This window comes from Myotis myotis, unplaced genomic scaffold, assembly GCF_014108235.1.
Source record: "Myotis myotis isolate mMyoMyo1 unplaced genomic scaffold, mMyoMyo1.p scaffold_m19_p_1, whole genome shotgun sequence".
Lineage (NCBI taxonomy): Eukaryota > Metazoa > Chordata > Mammalia > Chiroptera > Vespertilionidae > Myotis > Myotis myotis.
The window spans coordinates 28,536,550-28,548,838 of record NW_023416313.1 but is presented as its reverse complement, the minus strand read 5'-3'; positions in this window follow the sequence as shown (position 1 = coordinate 28,548,838).

The following is a 12,289-nucleotide window of genomic DNA, read 5'->3' as shown; positions in this document are numbered from 1 at the left end:
TGTTCCAGTCCAAAAATCTTGTATCACTGATACATAAATGAAAAACAGTAGTGGTTTCCTGAAATACATTTTGAGAAACCATTAGTATGTATTCACTCACTTTCAAAATACTTTTTCTTTCTTTTCCAAAGTCACAAAATTCAATCTATTGTATTTATTCTTAATTTTAGTGCCAATAATATTCTGGGAGCTAAATTCCAATAAATAGTCTATCACAAAATATTTAAGAATAAATCAACTATGCATTAAGTTGGTCATTATATTTGTGAATGTTTTAGTCATGAAATATTATAATGGTGTGTCAAGTATGAGAGATTAATTTGGAGCAAATGGACATCTTTATAATGCTTAATGTTCTGATCTGGTTGTGACTATATTTAATGCCCACATGTGTAATAAGCTAACAGAGTTTTGACTAGTGTACTCACAATATAAAATTCTCGCACTTAAAATTGAATTCCACAGCCCCCTCAATTGCAACCTACTGTCCTTGAATTATTAATAGAGTTGAAATTATAAAATTTCCTCTAAGATGAGCTTTGGATGTGTCTCTGTATCCTTTCAGAATGCTGTGAAAATGCCCTGAAGAGGCAGATGGAGGCTTCATAACTTTTCAAGAGTTACGTTTGCAAGTTTGAGTGTTTGCAATATGAGTTGACATCCTGTCCCTGATTATTCACAAATCCCTTCTCATCATGAGCTAGAGTATGCTAAGTAGGCTTAAAAAATCATTTCAGCAAAAGTTTAAAAAGTACATACAGTATTGAATGGGTGTTTATAACCAGTGCTTTCAGGGAGTAGATTCTTTGCTTTAAATACTCCATCCGATACAGTAAAAGATTATACAGAGTAATGTATCAGTGTTTCTCTTCTAAAAACATCCAGCTTACACTTACAAATACACTTATAAAAATCAATTAAAAAACCAATACTTTCTAACATAAATTTGCACCTATTAATTCTTGTTTGCCAACTAATTTAAGCCCAAAAAGTTACTCTCCATTAATTTGTTAGACTGTCCCTCATATCAGGTACTATTAGATATATCCTTTTTACTCCATCCTACAACAACACTCTTCTAAGTGGGATAAGTTAGACACTCTGTATTTTTATGCTACAAGATAAAATAAGATATTTAAGTTCTTAGACAAAATGGAATACTGAATGGTTACAGCTGTTTCAGGATTCCAAGAAATTGACTTGGATTCTGGCTATGCTAAGAACATAGTTATTTTTACCTCAGCTCTTTAAGATTTAAAAACTGGCCTTTGTCTCCTGAACACTGATTTTCATACTGGTCTCACAGGTCAAAGACCTTAATTTTCTTTGCTTTTTACTAGCATGTATGAGTCCATGGGTCAACTATTTTCAATTAAACACTTTGGAGAGTTAACACATTGGAGAAACTGTTAAAAAGTGGTGAAGTTAATTTAAAATTAGAAACAAAATAAAAAAGAAAGGAAAAAAAAAGACTACACATATTTTCAGGTTCAAAGTAAATCATTTAACAGGCCCATCAAAAATGTATTGATTTTCTAGGGAAACGTTTCTTTGCTTCATTGAATATCATTAATTTTGATTCAAAGTTTCCAAAATAATGTAATACCTTGCAGAATTTTGTCTGGTAGACATAAAAATTATTTCTGTGCAGTATCTTAGATAACCCCAAAGGTTACTGCTTCATTGGTTCATAATTCTGTTAACCAGTTTTATATCTAAATTACTAATCTCTGTCTAGAATTCTTTTTTTTTTTCCCCTGTGCTTATTCATACTTAATATGTCCAAAATCTCTTTTGAATTAAATTTACCATTATGCACTTTCTCTCATTCATTAATTAGTTAAATGTGGCACATGTTCATCCCATAATTATATATGGGCAATATTTATAAGATAATGGACTATGCACTTTAATTAAACTCTCAATAAATCTTCAAGCTTCTATAGAAAGAATTTACTTTCTTACCATTCTTAGTGCTAGTATTTTGTTGTTTTCTTGCAACATCCAAATTTGAGAAAATTATTATTGCCTTTGGCCATAATTAATAGATTTTACTTAAAATATGCTTTTAAAATAGAGCTCTGTGCATTTATGGATCGTCCTCTCTGAGGGGAATACTTGTTTCCTACTCCTGATATCTGCTAGGAGAGATTTATCTCTAGCTCTTTGCAGCTCTCTTTTCTCCATTCTCATGCGCATGAGCATGTAGGGTGACATTCCTGATGGACAGGTTTGGAGAAAAGCAACTACCTGTGCTCAGTTTACCCACATTTTCCTTGGGAGCCAGCTGTCCACAGGTAGCACACCTGTTGCCAGTCTTCCAGGGGCATGCTAGGTGCCACCACATGGAAAGCAACTAACACTAGTCTTCCTTCAATAGCTGTGTCTTTAAGAGCAGTCACAGGAATATTCTGGACTTCACCTGCCACTTCTTGACTCATTTATTTCAGTGGCTCTCAACCTTCCTAATGCTGCGACCCTTTCATACAGTTCCTCATGTTGTGGTGACCTCCAATTTCATTGTTACACATTGAACATAATTAAAGCATAGTGATGAATCACAAGAACAATATGTAATTACATATGTGTTTTCCGATGGTCTTAGGCGACCCCTGTGAAAGGGTCGTTCGACCCCCAAAGCGTCGTGACCCACAGGTTGAGAACTGCTTATTTATTTGTTCAAAATTCTTACGGGGGAGTTGTTAATCATGTTCAGTGACCCCTTAAGGGTATCAAGTGTTTCTAATAACACATGCATAAAATATTACTTCCCAGGAAAATCTAACAGGGTAACTGTTACAACTCTCTCATTCAATTAAATTGTTGTAAGTCTCAAAATTAATTGCCTTTGTAGTTCCTCAGGAAACTAAATAAAATTAATTTCAGTGTATTAAAATTATGTTACATCTCTAAGAAATAATTCTTCTAATGGATTTTTAAAAGGAAATGAGATTAAAATTTATGAAAACCTTAAAACTCATTGTGAAACCATCCTCTACTTGAGTTTTCAACCCAATATTTACTTTAAAAGTCACTGATTTGAAGTTTATCAACATTTTATAAGGAAATTAAAAAATCAGTGCATTTCTATTTAGTCCAGAGTGCAGCTTTACTGGGACAAAAATAAATATATTTTAAAATATCTTTAGAGCTTTCAAAAAAAGTGTTGTGGTGTTGTTGTTTTTTTAAAAAAAGCAGAAGGTGAGATTATACTTAGTGAAACCAAGGCTTTAGAGTTATTGGTAGGTTGAAGGATTTCTACCAATGTATTAAGTTTTGCAAAATATCATCCGTAACAAAGAGGATGGCTTTAAGCCCCAAATATGCTCTGATATAAGCTATATTTATCAGTGATGTTATATATGCCTTCCATCCATTCTAGAGTAGCAAATGCCTAATATGTTACAATAATAGCACATTACAGTGATACTGTGTGGTAAGGGCGAGTCCCTGGGGCTTCTTTTATGAAAATAGTAATCCCACTCATGAGGGCTTTGCCGTCTTGGCCTAATCACCTCCCAAAGGCTCAACACCCAGGTAACATCACACTGGAGATTAGGTTTCAGCATATGAATTTAGAGGGCACACAAAAATTCAGTCTATAGCAGAACTGGTGCATACTAATTAAAAACTCAAATGCTAAATAATCTGTAATAATAAAAGCATAATATGCAAATCAACTGACTGGCCGAACAGCAGAACAACCCTCTGGATGACTTTCTGGATGACCTTCCAGATGAAGCTGGGGCTGCGAGGGCAACTGAGGCAGCCAGGGTTGCGAAGGCCTACTCTTGCATGAATTTTGTGCATCGGGTTTCTAGTTGTTATATGAAAACCAAACCAATAAAAGCAATCAGATAGCCTAAGAGTTCATTTCCATTGGCTTTGTTGCATGCAGTTGGCATTATGTTACTTTTAAAACATCTGCTTAGCAAGATTTTCTTTAAACAAAAATGAAGCTTGAATGACAATTACATTGATAGACTAACAGTACAGGTTTTTTTGTATTGATATTAAAATAAAAATGTGTCTTTAAAAATCAATCGGTTTTTGCATTTAACATAGTACTTTGCAAATCCTTAACAATCACTTACTTATTAATGTGCTAGAGGCCCGGCACATGAAATTCGTGCGTGGGTATGGTCCCTTGGCCTGTCCTGCGATCAGGGCCATCTTACCCACCTGCCCGCAGCTGACCCTGCCCCCTGCCACCACCCATCCCCGGTTCCCCATTCACGATCAGGTGATCGGTGCCTGACAGCCAGGGAAGGGACCAAGAGGTTGGCTGTCCCAGCCTGCTCACTGGCCCGCTCCCACAGTGGGTGGCCATCAGGCGATCCGAGTCTGCTGGCCAGGGAAAGGGACCAAGAGGTGGTCAGTGAGCATCATAGTGACTTATCCAGTGGTTGTTCTAGTCATTTTGCCATTAGGGTCAAATTGCATATTACCCTTTTATTATATAGGATAGAGGCCTGGTGCACAAGTGGGGGCCAGCTGGCTTGCCCTGAAGGGGGCCCTAGATTGGGGTGGGGGGTCCCCGCTGGGATGGGGCTGGCCTGGACGAGGGGCCGCTGGTGGTTTGCAGGCCAGCCATGCCCCCAATCAGGGTGGGGGTTCCCCCTGGGGGCAGGGCAGCCTGGGAAAGGGGCCACAGAAGGTTTTCTGGCTACCACGACCCTGGCTTTGTCAGGAAGGACGTCTGGAAGATGTCTGATCTAATTAGCATATTATCATTTTATTAGTATAGATTACACCTTCTATATTTAGGTATCAGTTAAATGTTCATGGTTTTGGTTACTACTAAACTAATATATTTTATTTTCTATTTAGACAATGAGATGTCTGCAGATTATTAAAATGCTTATAAATACATTCAAACTATTTTTACAATATTATATTACACTAGAGGCCTGGTGCATGAATTCGTGCATGGGTGGGGTCTGGTTGGCCCTCCCTGTTGGGGGCTGATTGAGCCAGGCCAGCAGGGGAAGGGGACATGTGGGGGATAATTGGAGTGGGGCTGGTTGGGGGGAGAGACCACAGGCAGTTGACCGGCAGGCCAACCCAGCCCCTGATCGGGAGTAGGGGGGCTGATTGGGGGCCAGGCCGACTGGGGGGAGGGCCCACGGGTAGTTGGGGGGGGCATCAGGGCCTAATCAGACTAGTTGGCTGCTGCAGTATACATCATAGCAACTTGTCGTTCCTATTGTTCTGGTTGCTTGGCTGTTATATCCTTCTCCCTTCCTCTCTGTAAAAAATCAATAAAGTATATATTTAAAAAAAAAACATAAAGCACATATGTTTTTTTTAATATATTTTATTGATTTTTTACAGAGAGGAAGGGAGAGAGATAGAGAGTCAGAAACATCGATGAGAGAGAAACATCGATCAGCTGCGTCCTGCACATCTCCCACTGGGGATGTGCCAGCAACCAAGGTACATGCCCTTGACCAAAATCGAACCTGGGACCCTTCAGTCCGCAGGCCAATGCTCTATCCACTGAGCCAAACTGGTTAGGGCAGAACTTTTTTTTTTTTATAAATAAATAAATAAATGGGAGATGGCGATGTAACCACAAAACGATGTAGGTCGAGTCCGGCGTAACCCGAGGACTGCCTGTATAGATAGATATAGATAACAATATCCTTATATCATTTACCTAATAATTTATAGCCTATATCAATTGGTTAAAGTATTTTATGACTTAGTGAACAAGTTATGGGGTTGTTTAACTTGTGTGACCTCCTAAAACTATATTGAAAATTCATAATGCTTGCCTTGTCAATCATTGATTTGTACTTTGAAAACAATAATTTAAATGCTGGGCTTTTTAATTTAAGGGCAAAAGAAATAAACAATGCTCATTATTCTGATTCCAGAAAAATTTAAACTGTAACTAGGGCCTGGAAGTAAAACATGTTTGAATATTTTCCACTTACTCCTTTTTTTTTTTCCCAAAACATTGACTGTTCACAATTTTAAAGATCTTTTGTTTTCCCATTTTCCTTTTTTTTCTACTTTCAAAAAATGACCATGGTTAAAATATATATATATATATATATATATATATATATGAAAAATAAGGTAAAAATTCCCCATATTTTTATTCCTGGGAAATGTCTGACAACCTTATCTTATTATTTCCTACAGAAATTAACCTATCCTATTTCATGGAATTCTTAAGTCCACATTTTGAACTTTATAAGGTAATAAACTCAGTAAAAATCATATTAACCTTATAATGAAACTCTTAGTGACCTCTAAAAACCAGTTCATTACCTTAGCTGCTTTGGCTCAGTGGATAGAGCACTGGCCTGTGGACAGAAGGGTCCCTGGTTTGATTCAGGTCAAGGGCACATTCCCAGGTCGTGGGCTCGATCCCCTGTAGAGGGCATGCATGAGTCACCTGATCAATGATTCTCTCTCATCATTGATGATGCTCTCTCCCTTTCTCTCTGAAATCAATAAAATATTTTTTTAAAAATTTTTTTAAAAGTTTATTTGGCTTAAAATAAGGAGAGGGTTGGGGGGTGGGAGGGGGGCAAGAGATCAACTGAAGGACTTGTATGTATGCATATAAACATAACCAATGGACACAAGACACTGGGGGGTAGGGGAGGCCTGGGGATTGTCAAGGGGGCAGGGAGGAAACATATGTAATACTTTTTGTAATACTTTAAGCAATAAAAAAAAGAAAAGAAAAAATGGAACACATTTCCATAAAAAAAAAATAAGGTCATTTACTTAAAAATGAGACACTTCAAGTTGATAATTTGTTTTCCCTTAACAACAATAGTCTATCCATGAATCCTTCATTTCATTCATCCTGGAAAGTTTGCTTTTTAGTTATTAGGTAACATGAGGATATGCTTTGCTCCTTATAAAAGCATTCATTGTATGAAGTCATTTTGAAAGAGAAAACAGATTGTTACAAAAAGTTCACATTTGTACTAATTATCTAAATGTTTTAATCTTAAATTCAATTTATGTTTGCAAATATCTTACACAGTGAAACGGTACCCAAACTGAGTTGGGAAAACAAATTATTTGAGCCTGTAGTTTGGTCATGAGCCCTGTGAACTGGCTAGCATTCAGAGACTTGTCACCCAGCCCTATTCTCAAATCATTCTCATTACGATTTTCTTACCATTGTTAGAGAATTTACCAGGTGACCGACGGGAAGACACGCAAGGGCACTCGGAAGATCAGGAACAACACTTAATTATAGGCAGCACTGGTGCTGAATGGCCCAGGGGAATTGGATCCCAAATCTGAGCACCAAATGCAGTGATAGTAGTGTGTGTGTGTGTGTATGTGGGGGGGGGGGGTCCCTTTTCTTTTAGCCCCTTAGTTTCTTTGTCTCCTAAATATGGACCAGGTTTCTGGACTTTTTGTGGGCTTTGCAGCTCCTGGGGGTTGGAATGGGGGAAGTGAGATTACACCCAAAGGCCTGGCCTGGCTGGTGCCAGTGCTGCCAACCCCCTCTGGGGGTTGTGTATGGTTCATGGCTTATGGCCCCTGTGAAATGGAAGTATTCAGGGAAACAGGTCTTTGCAAGGCTAGCTAGGACCAGTGGAAAGGGGGTTGGAGCTAGCAAGCATATGCATCAGAATGCAGGTTGCAGGGCCAGCGGGGCTGGGGGGGGGGGAGGCAGCTCAGGCTGCCTTTATGCCATCATTGAGTATATCTGGATGGCACCAGACACTTTACATTTGGCTTTTAAATATTTTTATTTGTGTGTTGTTGTTGTGTGTTTTTTAATTTTGATTTTGACTTAATCCTGAAATAAAATTTATATATTTTTTTCCAGAAGCTGTTACTCCAGTGTGTTATACAAAAACATGTCGAGCCCTATCTGGTTTGGCTCAGTGGATAGAGAATCGGCCTGCAGACTGAAGGATCCCAGATTTGATTCCAGTCAAGAGTATATGCGCGGGTTGCAAGCTCAATCCCCAGTAGGGTCAATGCAGGTGGCAGCCGATCAATGATTCTCTCTCATCATTGATGTTTCTATCTCTCTCTTCCTCTCCCTTCCTCTCTGAAATCAATAAAAGTATATTTAAACACAAACAAAAACATGCTGAAATAGCCCTTGAATTTCCATAGAAAGGGAAGGGACATTTATATTGTTTTGATATAAGCAGATTCACAATTTAAATTGACGAATTTAAATTGTGAATCTGGAACAAAGATAACACCAACACTAACCACACACAAATGAATATATTATTTTTACCTGATATATTCCTAAAAGAGTCAATTTATTGTGATGGTTGAAAGTTTTAGAAGCCCTGAAAGAGGCTTTCAATATACAGATTAAATGCTTATCCATTGGTGGCAAATAAAACAGGAAAAATTAGAAGGTACAAACTTAGAATGTAAGTTTGTACTGTAAGTCTGAAACTTTCTTTGACTGAAACAGGTTGTCATGAACATCAGGGAATGGAACAGAATGCAACGAGATCCTGTCGGAGCCCATACTCACAGCGCTATGAGGGAAGCTGGAAATTGTCTGGCCAAAAATCGTCTCGAGTAAACTGAGCTTTTAACAGGATAAGATTTGGCCAAAGTAAATATTTATCAAATTAATAGGACCAGAACCTGAGCCAGCTAACTCCTACCCTACAGCTCTCTTTGACAACCTACTGTTGAGGATTTCATTTAGTGGATGAAGATATGTAGTTATTTTCAAGAATTAACATTTTTTCTAAGCTTCATTTGCTCTTTTCTTCAGATTTTTCTGGGATATAATATAAATTGAAATGCCATTTTAGAATTACGTAAAAGATTATATAAATGAGGCTTGTCACAACCAAAGATTCTGTTCTGAATTCCAACTCGATAGCCTTACAGAAATAGCATGATGACTCACCACCGGTGGCTCTCCAGAAAGCCTGGGAGTCTGTTTAAAAGTTAATAAAATTTCTTCGCCTTCTTCTCATTAGTCCTGGCTGACAGTCTCCATCACAGTTCTGCAAAGACTAAAATAGAATCATGGAAATTTCAAAGGTTGCACCATCAGAGGTAAAATTAACAATGCAGACAGCCAAACCTGTGAATTGGCAACATTTATTGAGTGCCTACTATGGGGCAGGTGTTGAAACCCCACCACACTGGTGAAAGAAACTAACTTTCCCTTCCCCCCATAAAAAAAAGAAAAGAAAAACTTCACAGTCTAGAGAGGGAGAATAATAGCTAACATACGTTGAGTTCTTACAAGGTACCAATTGGTATCATCTATATTACCTTATGCCATACTCATTTAATGATATATATGGATATTTTTCATTCAATTAATTTTGGATACATTAATAGTTATTCTCATTTTATGTCTCATACTTTATTTGCCAGCTTATTAATTAAAATATTGTTTATTGAACATAATGTGCATATTGAGTACATATAGAAATATATACAGGGTGGGATAAAAGTAAGTTTACAGTTATGAGTACACAAAACAGTTTATTCTTATATTATTATTATTTATTTATTGTATTATTTTCCATATGAACAACTGTAAACCTACTTTTGCCCCAACCATGATTTTATTAATCTCTACCTTTTTTAAAAACTAGTGCTTTAATTACTCAAAGATATCAATTCAACTATCAGTTTAACGTGATTTGTCTTACCTTCAAATTCAAGTAACAAAAGATTTAAAAATTCAAGCTCATTAACTAATAGCAAGCTTAAACTTTTGTATGCTTAAAGTGAGTAGAATTCTGTTGGTAGTGAAAATAACTAGAATTTATGTAGCATATATAAATGTTAGTAAGAGTGGTAAACACTTCACGAATATTTTCTAATTTATTCCTCAAAATAAGTTTCTGAGATTGTACTACTGTAATATTATTTTCATTTCATAAATGCAGAAACTAAAATTCAGAAAGGCTGAATAATTTACCCGGAGCCACACGCAGCTTTGTAAGATGTAGAAACACAAAACCTCTTATTTTGATGGAAATATCAACTCCCTTCGGTTTATTTCCCCAAAGAGAGCTGATTATTTTCCACAATCTCATCTGCTTACTGACTGAAATGTCTGTTGCTAGTAGCAACGACAAGAAATAGAAAGCGCTTTCTCTAAAGAGATTATATCATGTGGAGGAATAGAAAATCTTAAATAATTTAAATGATCTAATTTCACTACATGAAGAACTCATACAGAAAAACAAATTCTTCGACAAGTGATTCCATTCAGATGGCTCTTGAATCCAAGCCCATAGGGGGAAAGGTATAAGTTAGGTATATGCCATCCATGTTTGCCAATCAAATTTTTTCAAATATTCAAACAAGATCAATTAAAATTTAGAAATGGATAAGCGAATCATGTGTCTTTAATGCCGGTCTTTAAAGGAGCCCTCAAGCTGTTACCCAGTTAGTCAATTATAAATATTTCCATGATATAATACTTTATCTTTCAAGATACAGATTTCAATGGAAGTTTTTATTAAGATTATAAATATGTTTTGATAAAATATTAAATGATGAAAGATGCATCAAAAGCCATGGAGAGAGTTCTTCACATTTAGTGCATTTTAGCTTCAGGCTTGAAAAAATGTTTGGTCTTCAGAGATTATTTGCTATATTAAGTTGCTAAATGGAAATATGTTCAGCTTTAGTAACATGTTTGGAATTACACCCATAGAACCACCTGATGCTTTTATTAAAAACTAGAGGCCTCGTGCATGAATTTATACACAGGTGTGGTCCGGCCAGCCTTCCCTTTTTGGAGCCGATCCAGGCTGGGCCGGGCAGGGGGAGGGGCCATGGGTGGTTAGCCGGCCCAGCTAACGGTGGTTAGCCGTAAGAATGGATCTCTGATGTAACTGGAGGATCTACTGTATATATATATATATATATATATATATATATATATATATATATATACACATATATATGAACCAGGCCTGCTGGGGAGTGGGGCCACAGGCGGTTGGGGAGGCCGATCAGGGCCCTGATTAGGTTCTTTGGGCGCCACAATGGCATCATAGCGACTGGTTGTTCCATCATTCTGGTCGCTTGGCATATATATATACATATATATATTATTGCAATTGAAAAGGCATTTAAAATCTATTGTCTCTTCTGATGTGATCTCGATATGCAAATAGCCATGGGTCCTGTGAACATTATTCTTCTACTAATATCCGCCGGTTGGGAGAGACACTGCACAATGGAGAGAATGATCCTAGGCAATGGTATGTGGTGCAGGGAAAGATAGCAGAGCAGGTTCAGGTGCCAACTCTTCCTGACTCTCATACTCCTGCTCATTTGTTTTCTACAACTGTCTCATAAAGGCAAGACTTGTGGGAAGAATGGGGATTTTTCCAGGAGTTGGAAATATTTCCCAAAGGACTACTTTACATAAACTTTTAAAGAGCTCCTTCAACTCGTCAATATCAGTGCTAATAAATCTATAGAAAAAAATAAGGAAACCAGAAGAGAGGGAAAAAGATGTTGGATAAATGTATAATTTCTCTTTGTGATGCTGGAGGGCACATTATCTTTCTTTGTAGGGCGGAAAGTGAAAAATGAGACTGATAAGACTTACTATGTCTGGGGAAAATATGTTGTTCGTAAAATCATATCAGAACTTGAAGAAGAATTCAAATAATAGTGCTAAATAATTACAAGTGCTATTGTTAGGTAGTAGGATAAGCTGTGGGAACTTGCCTTTTATTTAACACTTCATTGAAATGAAAGCTTCATTATCTGCCCCAGGAGTTGGCAATGACTCAGCTCTATTTTAATATTTTATTTTTAGGAATCATAAAAATCATGAAAGTAGGGTTCACACATACACATGCTGTTAACATATTAATAACAGAAAGTGACTCAAAGTTTAAAAATATAACAATGAATATGAAATAAAAATGAATAATTCTATAACTAACCTGCTATTAAAATGTCTATATTTAAATAGTGAGCATCTATTTATCAAATAACTATTTTGTAATTCAACTATTTATCTCCTATAACCTCACTGAGACATGTACATAACTAATAGTAATAACAGTTTCAAATATACACCTTTGTGAGAGTGAGCATTTGACAATGCTCTAATTTGTGTGGGATGACTTACCATGGATATGCAAGTGGTATGTTGAACATGTACAACTCAGGGGGTAAAATAATCATGCAGTGTTGCCTCTTATCTTCCCATCCAATGCATTCAGTAATGCCAGTTTTTCTACTGATATGAAAGAAAACTGTGACAGAATCCATGTATTTACTGGTAAATCTTACAATAACCAATCAGAGGTTAAGTCTCAAATCACAGTTTATT